The sequence below is a fragment of the Ipomoea nil genome, unplaced genomic scaffold (genome assembly GCF_001879475.1).
Source record: "Ipomoea nil cultivar Tokyo-kokei standard unplaced genomic scaffold, Asagao_1.1 scaffold2779, whole genome shotgun sequence".
In the NCBI taxonomy this organism is placed as follows: domain Eukaryota; kingdom Viridiplantae; phylum Streptophyta; class Magnoliopsida; order Solanales; family Convolvulaceae; genus Ipomoea; species Ipomoea nil.
Genome location: NW_017619207.1, coordinates 602799 through 613608, shown reverse-complemented (window position 1 = coordinate 613608; position 10810 = coordinate 602799). Strand labels below are relative to the sequence as shown.

General features: G+C 37.5%; 1 non-coding gene across 1 annotated transcript; it reads right to left on the bottom strand.

The window, feature by feature from the left end:
- Positions 1-4006: 4006 nt before the first annotated feature.
- TRNAW-CCA lies at positions 4007-4078 on the bottom strand. The gene has a single exon. It is a non-coding gene; the product is annotated as a tRNA-Trp (tRNA).
- Between the last annotated feature and the right edge of the window lie 6732 nt (positions 4079-10810).

Genomic DNA, 10810 nt, shown 5'->3' with positions numbered 1-10810 from the left:
TTCACATACTAAGAATGATCCTAAGGGGTTCATACTTCTTCCACCTAGGTCAACGGGATATCAATTCAACTAGCATGCAATATAAAAGACTCATAAACCTACGAACGGTACCCGAAACATCAAACTAGACACGGCACGATGAACGGAGTCCGTTAGGACACCACGGGGATCGGGGAAACATCAAACGGGGAAGCCGGGGTCCCGAATGGGGGAGATTTCCAGCGGGTAGCCGGTGGGTGGGGGGCCACCCGTCGGCTGCCCGCCGGTAAGCACTGTCCCGGGCAGCGGTCGCCGGCGGGCAGCTGCCCGCCCGCCGGCTGCCCGCTGCCGGAGACGTCCCTTCTGGCCGCGGGTAGGTGGCTGGTCCCTTACCCCCCCACCTACCCCCCACTGACTCTTTATACACAAAACGCCCCGGGAACCATTGTGGAACCCGAAACCATGCTTAGACACTTTACAACGCAATTAACGATCAACACGTAGACAATTAACGGATCAAATATGAGAAACGAACGGCACATAACCTATCATGCTTTTCTAAACATAATCGACACCCAAACATGCGATTTCCCCACCCGATACACCAAGATTAATATCATACGATACAACCTAGGGTTCTAATCACTTTCATACCAACAAGAATACGATTCGTCTTCTAATTACAAGATTCGGTAAGAATATCACATAAGCGTCAAGAATGCCATACAATTATCAAGAACGACATATAAACATCAAGAACTCCACATAATCATCAAGAACACCATAATTATCAAGAATCTCCCAATATCAAGATCACCCATGGAATTATCCCATCAATCATCAATAATAATATCACAAATCATCAATACACAATAATATGGGGAAATCCTACGGGGGAAATCATAGCTATGAAAATAGGTTTTTTGAGACATGGGTTACCTCTTAGCCTTAATTAATTCCTTGGCTACGAAGGATCTTTCTTTAAGCTTTCTTGCTTTCTTGATTTCTTCTAAGGGGATTCTTGGAGCTCTTTTGGGGTGGTGGAGGGTTATTCTTGTGGTGGGGATTCTAAGTGCCTCCTTGTGTTCCCTATTTATATATCTAAGAGTCTTACTTAGGCCTAATTACTATAGGTTTGCTAACTCTATTTCTTTTGGGATTAAGGATTGGGTTTAGGGATAAGGGCCCATGGACTATGGTGGGCCTCCCTAATTAATTGTTGTGATTTAATTCTTTCTCTTAGGTGATTAATTAATTGATTTAATTGGTTTTAGGGGTCGTAACACGGGGTGTTACGATGATGGTTGAATGATGATGTGGATTGGAATTGAGGAGTGGCTTGTGACCGTAAATGCGTATTCCTTGTAATGTTATTTCTACTTTACTGCTTATTGTTGTCTGATGTGCTTGCCCCTAACTGCAGAGTCTATTCCTGGTTTTAAAATTAGTGTCTCTTAAGTATATATCTTACTGCTTCGAAATGATTTTTGTATATATATATATATATATATATATATATATATATATATATATATATATATATATATATATATATATATATATATATATATATATATATATATATATATATATATATATATATACTATATTTCAACGCGTTGGAGTGGTTTACCAGCATCTCTCGCTGAACAGATATATTTGGCTTTCAGGCACAGAGGAGTAGACACTGGAGCGGGCTAGAGACTTGGAGCGTAGAGTAGATAATTTTCCTTTCGGCCTGCGTGCCATGCTTATGTATTTACATTCTTGAGGATATTAGTTAGTTAGCCTGTGCACCTGAGTTCTCTAGCTCAGGTGTGGCGTAGCACCCCGTACTCTTTTATATTATGTTTTGGAATTTAATGAGAATCTACCTTTATTATATAAGTCTTAAAAGTTGAAAAATTTCGGGGTGTTACAGTTGGTATCAGAGCCTAAGTTTGACCCTAGGATAAGACTCTTAAGACCAAGACCCTAGGACAATAGGCCTAAACATTCAAAGTTCGGTAGGATAGGATTTAGGGAATCATAGGACGCGCGGTGAGATTGTGAGACCACCATACCCCTCATTAATTTAAAAGAGACTCCCCTTTCGCTTATCACACCAAGGTAAGGGTACAACACTCTAACTCAAACATTACTATAAACATTCGCTCTATAGATTAGCATCATGGCACCAACCAGAAGACAATCAAGGACTCCGGAACCCGCTACACAAGATCCCCTGGCTCAAACCCTACAACAACTAACCCAAGTCGCCCAAGCACTAAGCGACATAGCTCTCCGCAACAACCGACCACCACCACCTCCACCAAATACAAACTCCGAAATCGCCCGACAAGTTTCAAAACATAAACCACCCACTTTCTCAGGAGAAGAAGACCCCGCCATCCTTGAGGAATGGATTCGGACCTTCGACAAAATTTTGGGGCTAGTAGAATGCGCAGAGGAACGTTGTGTAGAGGTAGTCTCATTTTACTACGGACACGAGGTAGACCTTTGGTGGATCCACGAGGGACCCACTTACAGGAAAAAACCAGGATTCAACTGGGGGGGTCTGAAAACACGACTGCGGGAATGATTCTACCCAGCCCATGTAAGAGCATCTATGCACGAAGAGTTCCTTCACCTAAAACAAGGAACCATCGCCGCCAACAAAACTGTACCGCCGGAACCCTCGCCGGAATCTCGCCGGAGCACGCCGGAAAACGCTCTCCCGAAGAAAATCCTAAAAATGCCGAAAAAGCCCCTCGGAGTCCGCACCCCGGAATGGAGCAACGCCGACTACACCGTGATTGGAGGTAAATCCCTCGAACCCGATCAATTTTCTCAGGAATTGGTCGACATGCTCAACCACCAAGGGCTCTTGGATACGTATCTCGCCATAAAAGGGGATACGTACCCCGAATTGGTGAAGGAATTCTACCAAAATTTGGTGGCCATCAAACGAGGTGATAAACTAGAAATCACCACTAAGGTCCGAAGCAAGGAAATCATACTTTCCAAAGGCCGCTTGGCCAAGCTCTTAAAATAGACCACCACGGGCGTGTTAAACTATAACCGAACAGGGTGGATTGGTACCCAAAACACGGGGTACAAAGACTACCCATTAGCACAGACTCATATTCTTATGGCAATTCAATTTTAATTGGAACAATTTATCAAACAAATAACCTACAAATTAATGTGAATCTTCTTCCAATCCCATTTATTCAAAGTGAGATTGAAATTGAAAGTTGTGTATTTAATTCCATGTGTGTCCTATTTTAATAGCTACACGCAATATAATTCCAAAGTTTCTCAAGCATAATTGAACCCTAAATGTTTAAAGTGATCAAAGTATAGCATACTTGCAACAAATTTAACAATTGAGTTAATACTATTTGAGGTCATCCGAGTATAGTGGTTTTGTCACTTTTAGTCTCAAACTTTCGAATTGACCATCTGTGGTCCTTCGACTTTTAAATTTAACCATTCGTGGTCCAAGTTAACCAACCATGCTCCTTCAAGTTTTTAAATTTAATTTAACCAATCGTGATCCTCTTGAAAGGACCATGGTTGGTTAAAATTTAATGGTTGAAGAATCATAGGTGGTTAACTTGGACCACATGTGGTTAACTTGGACCACGAATGGTTAAATTTGAAAGTCGAAGAATCATATATTGTCAATATGAAAGTTTAGGACTAATTAAACGTGGCAATACCAGTGTAATCCGAGGACCTCAGATGGTATTAACTCTTAAAAACATTTTTTAAAATTATATGAAATGCTTTGATGGCGGTTTATTAGTTTCTGTGCCTTTTTTTCTTTGGGTTCAATATTGATTTGGCGTGTGTGTCTCCCTCTCACAGTTGCACCTATTCTGAGTTGAAATATGAAAACGCCCACCACCACAAGGTTAAGAGCCTTGCGCTCTACCAACTGAGCCAGACGGGCTGTAAAATTGTAATTTTGTAACAGTTTAATAATATTCAAAATACCGACGTTATGGTGAGGAAAAAGATAATCCGTGATGGATAAAGGAATTGAACCCGACGTGAATCAAACACGCAACCTTCTGATCTGGAGTCAGACGCGCTACCATTGCGCCACGGATCCGCTGTGAGGTGTAAATTTTAGTGGTAAGGTTTGGGTGAAAGTTTATTTTCACGTCAGATATTGTTTTTAAAGAGTGGGCCAAAAGAAATGTCAAATAGAATGCAAGTGAAGCATGGACAAGTTAATTAATCAGAAGGAGTTCTCACAAATTAACATAGGGATATAATGGAAACAATCCAAGTAGAAAGTAATGAAACAATAGAAAAGACTATGCCAACTCTTCTATAAATGCGATGTGATGTTTAACTCGTGATCATTTAAAGATTTAGCAACGATCACGGAAGAGGTAACAAAGGTGTCAATGATATTCTCAGTCATTGGACTACCCATTTGCAAATACTCATATTCTTATGGCAATTCAATTTTAATTGGAACAATTTATCAAACAAATAACCTACAAATTAATGTGAATCTTCTTCCAATCCCATTTATTCAAAGTGAGATTGAAATTGTAAGTAGTGTATCTAATTGCATGTGTGTCCTATTTTTAAGGTACACACAATATAATTCCAAAGTTTCTCAAGCATAATTTAATAGGGACTAGCACACATGGAATCCAATAAGGGTCTATAGTGGGCTCATCACAAGGCCCATAACTATGACCTTAAAGCATCATTGGTGGAAGAAACAAGAAGGTCCAATAATAATTCCATTCGATAGAGGAAAGAATTATAGTGGCCAATTTCAAGTAATATCATGGATCGAAGACAATGTTTAGAAGATTCGAGGTCGAATCATTTTTCAAGAAGGGGAGGATGATGCGGCCCAACATAATGAAGATCCATTAAGAGTACAAATTGGGCCAATCACAAAATCCAAGGCCCAAATCAGCTTTATTATTTGTGGTCATCATTATTTTTAATTGTTTGGAATTAAAGTGAAAACACTAGTTTGTATTTAGAAAGGATTCCTTAAATCCCTTTCTAAATAGGACTATATTTACTTGCTTTCAAGATTAGGTTTAGGACTCTTTTTGTATTTAGAAAAGGATTCCTTAAATCCCTTTCTAAATAGGACTATATTTACTTGCTTTCTAGATTAGGTTTAGGACTCTTTTCCCATTGTATTTAGGATTACAATGCTGCCCTATACCTATAAATAGGGCACATCCATATCAGTTTTAAGGAGGCTTTAATTGAATGAAATTCTTAAGTTTTTCTTTACACTTGTGTAAGAAACCTTATGGCTAACTGTGCACTCAATTAGTTGCTAGTCGTGGACTCGACTATCAAATTGATTCGTGGACTCGAATCAATCTTACTTTCTTCAACCTTAGATTTAGGTTCGTGGACTCGTTCTTGAATCAAAGGAAACTAGATCCGACTCTAGTTGATTGAAGATTGCAACATCGAGTTACTTGAAGCTACATGGGATTCTTCCAAGTCTTTGAGGATTCGAGACAAAGGGTTTCTCGTGAGGTTTAAGGTATTCTTGATCCATCTCTATCTTTGCATTGAGAGTAATCTTGGGACCAATACTCCATCTTTATTTGAACCTTGGACTAGGTTCATATCAATTTGGTATTTGAGCTTAGGTTTATCTCATTATCATTAAAAATTTGGTTTCTTTGGTTCCCTAGGGTTATCTCGTTCTTATCTTACATACTACTTTTTTTTTTGTGTCTTATTCATTAAAAAACCCTAAAAAGAAATTTTCCTTTGCATTCTTGATTGTCTTCTTGAATCTTGATACATGTTCTCCAGTTTCTTGAAAAACAATCCCAAAAGAGTATTCCCTTTTTCCCGTCGAATATCAACGAGACCTCACACCTCCTAAGCACTATATTACCACAAATTCTGTCAGGAAAACAACCCCATCTCACCCTTACCTATATCCAAAGCACATTTACGCGCAATCACGTCGCAATCAAACCCTGTCCAGATTTCCGCGTTTTGTGACCAGTTTCAAAGAATGACCTATATCTTTTTTATTTAAAGCACTATTCTGATCTTACAAAAATTAGGCTAGTTGCTACATCTTTTTAAGGGGTATGCTTTGTCTTGGTGGCGAAAAAGAAATAGAGAGAGAGTTGCTAATTTTATTCCCTATGAATCTTGGGTTCAAGTGAGGGAAGATATGCGCCTAACCTTTCGTCCTAAATCTTTTTTGTATGATCTTGAAAGAAAATTGCAGGGAACGGTGCAAGGAACAAAGTCAGTAGATGAGTACCACCAAACTATAAATATTTTGCATAAACAGAGAGACATACATGAAGAAGAGACAAAAATTGTTGCTCGTTTCGTACATGGATTGAACTTAGAAATTCGATGTGGAATGAGTTTTCAGAGATATGACACCCTTTATGATGCCTTTTATGCTGCACGTGAATCTGAGGCAAAAATCAAAGAGATGAAAATGTACAAGTCCAAAAATTATGCATCACGATAGAACAACACTCGTTCCACCTATCAGAAGCGTGATGAACATCCTCCTCCAAGAGATGATTCACGAGACAAAGGTAAGGAAAAGGTAAGTGAGGCAGCGAGGCCTAACATGATAGAGAATTGATTTGTTATAGATGTAATGAGAGAGGCCACATAGCTCGTGATTGTCCTAACAAGAGGGTAGTTAAGATAACAACACAATCTGAAAATTTTACTTCTTGTCTTGAATATAACTCTGAGGATGAGGTTTGTGACCATTTTGAAACACCCAATGAACATGTTGATGGAGAACCATTCATACCTTTAGATTTTGATTCTAAATATGCTGATAGTGAGTCTAGTCATACTCTTGTTGTTAAGGAGGTTTTGAATGTTCACCCTATAAAAGAAGATGAGTCTGAAACTGAAAATATATTTTGTGCTAAAGAGTCAATTAGAGGGAATGCTTGTACTATGGTAATAGATTCTGGAAGTTGCACAAATGTGGCTAGTGCAGCTATGGTTAAATTTCTTCAATTACCTTTGCTTAATCATCCAAATCCTTATTGTTTGCAATGGTTAACTGATGCACGAGAAGCTAGATTAACCAAACAGGCTCTTATTCCTTTGCCTATTAATAGTTATTATGATGAAATCTTGTGTGATAATATCCCAATGCAGGCTACTCATATCTTGTTAGGTAGACCATGGCAATTTGACAGAAAAATAAGTTCTGATGGAATGAGGAACACTTATGTGTGTCACATGAATGGAGTTAAGTATGTTTTGCCTCGTTTGTATCCTAAACAAGTAGAGGAAATTCAATTGACATTGATGCAAGCTCTCAAACCAGCCTCAAAGAAGGAAGAAATCAAAGAGAGAAAAGTGGAACCTCCATGTTTGGAATTGCAATCACCACTCCAATCCTCTAACTCAGTTTGTAGCCAAACAAAGGGACCACAATTAGTGATACAGTGGAAAGGACCAGCCCATGGTGTCAAAGTGCAACCTCTCTTGGTAACTAAAAAGGATAGTATGCAAGAGAAAGGAAGGGGAGTCACTTTCTACTCACTTTTATTTCAAAAGCATGCATTAATATTCTCTAGATTTCTTTGCTATGTTTCTATTAATGACCTACTTGCTAGATGTGTTAGAAATTTGTTTGCATCCATACATCCGAGATTCCTTAATTTTGATTTTACTAAAACTTTATTTGATAGAGATAAGGAATCACTTGCAAGTTATAAGGCACATTTGAAAACATCTTATGGCAAATACTACTTGCACAAGAAATTTTGGTTCAAAGTCAATGGGATGGGCACTTTTTGCTTTGTTTTGGGCAATGATTTAATTGTTGATTCACATAAGGGACATTTTGATTTTCCAAAGAGTGATGATGTTTTGCAAGGATATTTTCATTGGCCAAAGAAGAAAAAAGATGTAGAATCTTATGTTCATAATTGTGCTACTTACAACCACAATGAATCTAAAACATTACTTGATATTTCCATGAATTTTGTGTTTGGTTTAACCTTAAGCTCTAGGAGGAAAGATTTTGTGCTTGTTGACAGTTCAAACAAGATGACCAAATTTAATAGATCTCATTTTGTTGAACTATTACCATCTAGAATGTTTAAATTTCTGGCTATGTCATTAGACTTAATTCCTTTACTTGTTGATTGTAGGATGATGATTGGACCAACTCGAGTCAAGCATCACTTGAAAAAGTTCCATGAGCGTGATAAAACACAAAGTGAGCTTTCTAATTTGTCTTTCATTAAAGATTTGGATTCGATGACGAATCCTTTTCAAGAATAGGAGAATAATAGGAACCAACACACATGGAATCCAATAAGGGTCTATAGTGGGCTCATCACAAGGACCATAACTATGACCTTAAAGCATCATTGGTGGAAGAAACGAGAAGGGGAGGATGATGGATCGAAGACAATGTTTAGAAGATTCGAGGTCGAATCATTTTTCAAGAAGGAGAGGATGATGCGGCCCAACATAATGAAGATCCATTAAGAGTACAAATTGGGCCAATCACAAAATCCAAGGCCCAAATCAGCTTTATTATTTGTGGTCATCATTATTTTTAATTGTTTGGAATTAAAGTGAAAACACTAGTTTGTATTTAGAAAGGATTCCTTAAATCCCTTTCTAAATAGGACTATATTTACTTGCTTTCAAGATTAGGTTTAGGACTCTTTTTGTATTTAGAAAAGGATTCCTTAAATCCCTTTCTAAATAGGACTATATTTACTTGCTTTCTAGATTAGGTTTAGGACTCTTTTTCCCATTGTATTTAGGATTACAATGCTGCCCTATACCTATAAATAGGGCACATCCATATCAGTTTTAAGGACGCTTTAATTGAATGAAATTCTTAAGTTTTTCTTTACACTTGTGTAAGAAACCTTATGGCTAATTGTGGACTCAATTAGTGGTTAGTCGTGGACTCGACTAGCAAATTGATTCGTGGACTCAAATCAATCTTACTTTCTTCAACCTTAGATTTAAGTTCGTGGACTCGTTCTTGAATCGAAGGAAAGTAGATCCGACTCTAGTTGATTGAAAATTTCAACATCGAGATACTTGAAGCTACATGGGATTCTTCCTAGTAGTTGAGGATTCGAGACAAAGGGTTTCTCGTGAGGTTTAAGGTATTCTTGATCCATCTCTATCTTTGCATTGAGAATAATCTTGGGACCAATACTCCATCTTTATTTAAACATTGGACTAGGTTCATATCATAATTGAACCCTAAATGATACAAGAGATCAAAGTATAGCATACTTGCAACAAATATCACCATTGAGTTAATTCTATTTGAGGTTATTCGAGTATAATGGTTTCGTCACGTTTAGGCTTAAACTTTCGAATTGACCATCTATGGTCCTTCGACTTTCAAATTTATCCATTCGTGGTCCAAGTTAACTACCTATGCTCGTTCAAGTTTTAAATTTAATTTAACCATTCATGATCCTCTTGAAAGGACCACGGTTGGTTAAAATTTAATAATTGAAGGACCACAGGTGGTTAACTAGGACCACGAATTGTTAAATTTGAAAGTCGAAGAATCACATATTGTCAATTTGAAAGTTTAGGACTAATTAAATATGGCAAAACCACTATACTCCGATGACCTCATATGGTATTAACTCTTAAAACATTTTTTAAAATTATATATAATGCTTTAATGGCGGTTTCTTAGTTGGTGTGTCTTTTTTTCTTTGGGTACAATATTGATTTGGTGTGTGTGTCTCCCTCTCACTGTTGCACGTATTCTGATTTTGTATATTGGAGTGTAAATAATGTAATATAAACAAATGGTAGCCTAGTGGAAATATGAAAATACCCACCGTGGGGCTCAAACCCACGACCACAAGGTTAAGAGCCTTGCGGTCTACCAACTGAGCTAAACAGGCTGTTAAATTGTTCTTTTGTAATAGTGTAATAATATTCTAAATTCCGACGTGATGGAAAGGAAAAAGATAATTCGTGATGGATGGGGGAATTGAACCCAACGTGAATCAAACACGTAACCTTCTGATCTGGAGTCAGATGCGCTACCATTGTGTCACCGATCCGCTATGGGGTGTAAATTTAAGTGGTAAGGTTTGTGTGAAAATTTATTTTCACATCAGATATCGTTTTTAAAGAGTGGGCCAAAAGAAATGTCAAATAGAAAGCAAGTGAAGCATGGACAAGTTAATTAATCGGAAGCAGTTCTCACAAATTAACATAGGGATATAATGGAAACAATCCAAGTAGCAAGTAATGAAACAATAGAAAAGACTAGGCTAACTCTTCTATAAATGCTATGTGATGTTTAACTCGTGATCATTGAAAGATTTAGCAACGATCACGGAAGTGGTAACAAAAGGTGTCAATGATATTCTTAGTGTTTTGACTGCCCATTAGCAAAGACTCATATTCTTATGGCAATTCCATTTTAATTGGAATAGTTTATCAAATAAATAACCTACAAATTAATGTGAATCTTCTTCCAATCCCATTTATTCAAAGTGAGATTGAAATTGTAAGTAGTGTATCTAATTGCATGTGTGTCCTATTTTTAAGGTACACACAATATAATTCCAAAGTTTCTCAAGCATAATTGAACCCTAAATGATATAAGAGATCAAAGTATAGCATACTTGCAACAAATATCATCATTGAGTTAATACTACTTGAGGTCATCCGAGTATAATGATTTTGTCACATTTAGTCTTAAACTTTCGAATTGACCATCTGTAGTCCTTCGACTTTCAAATTTAACCATTCGTGGTCCAAGTTAACCACCCATGCTCCTTCAAGTTTTTAAATTTAATTTAACCCATCTTGATACTATTGAAAGGACCAT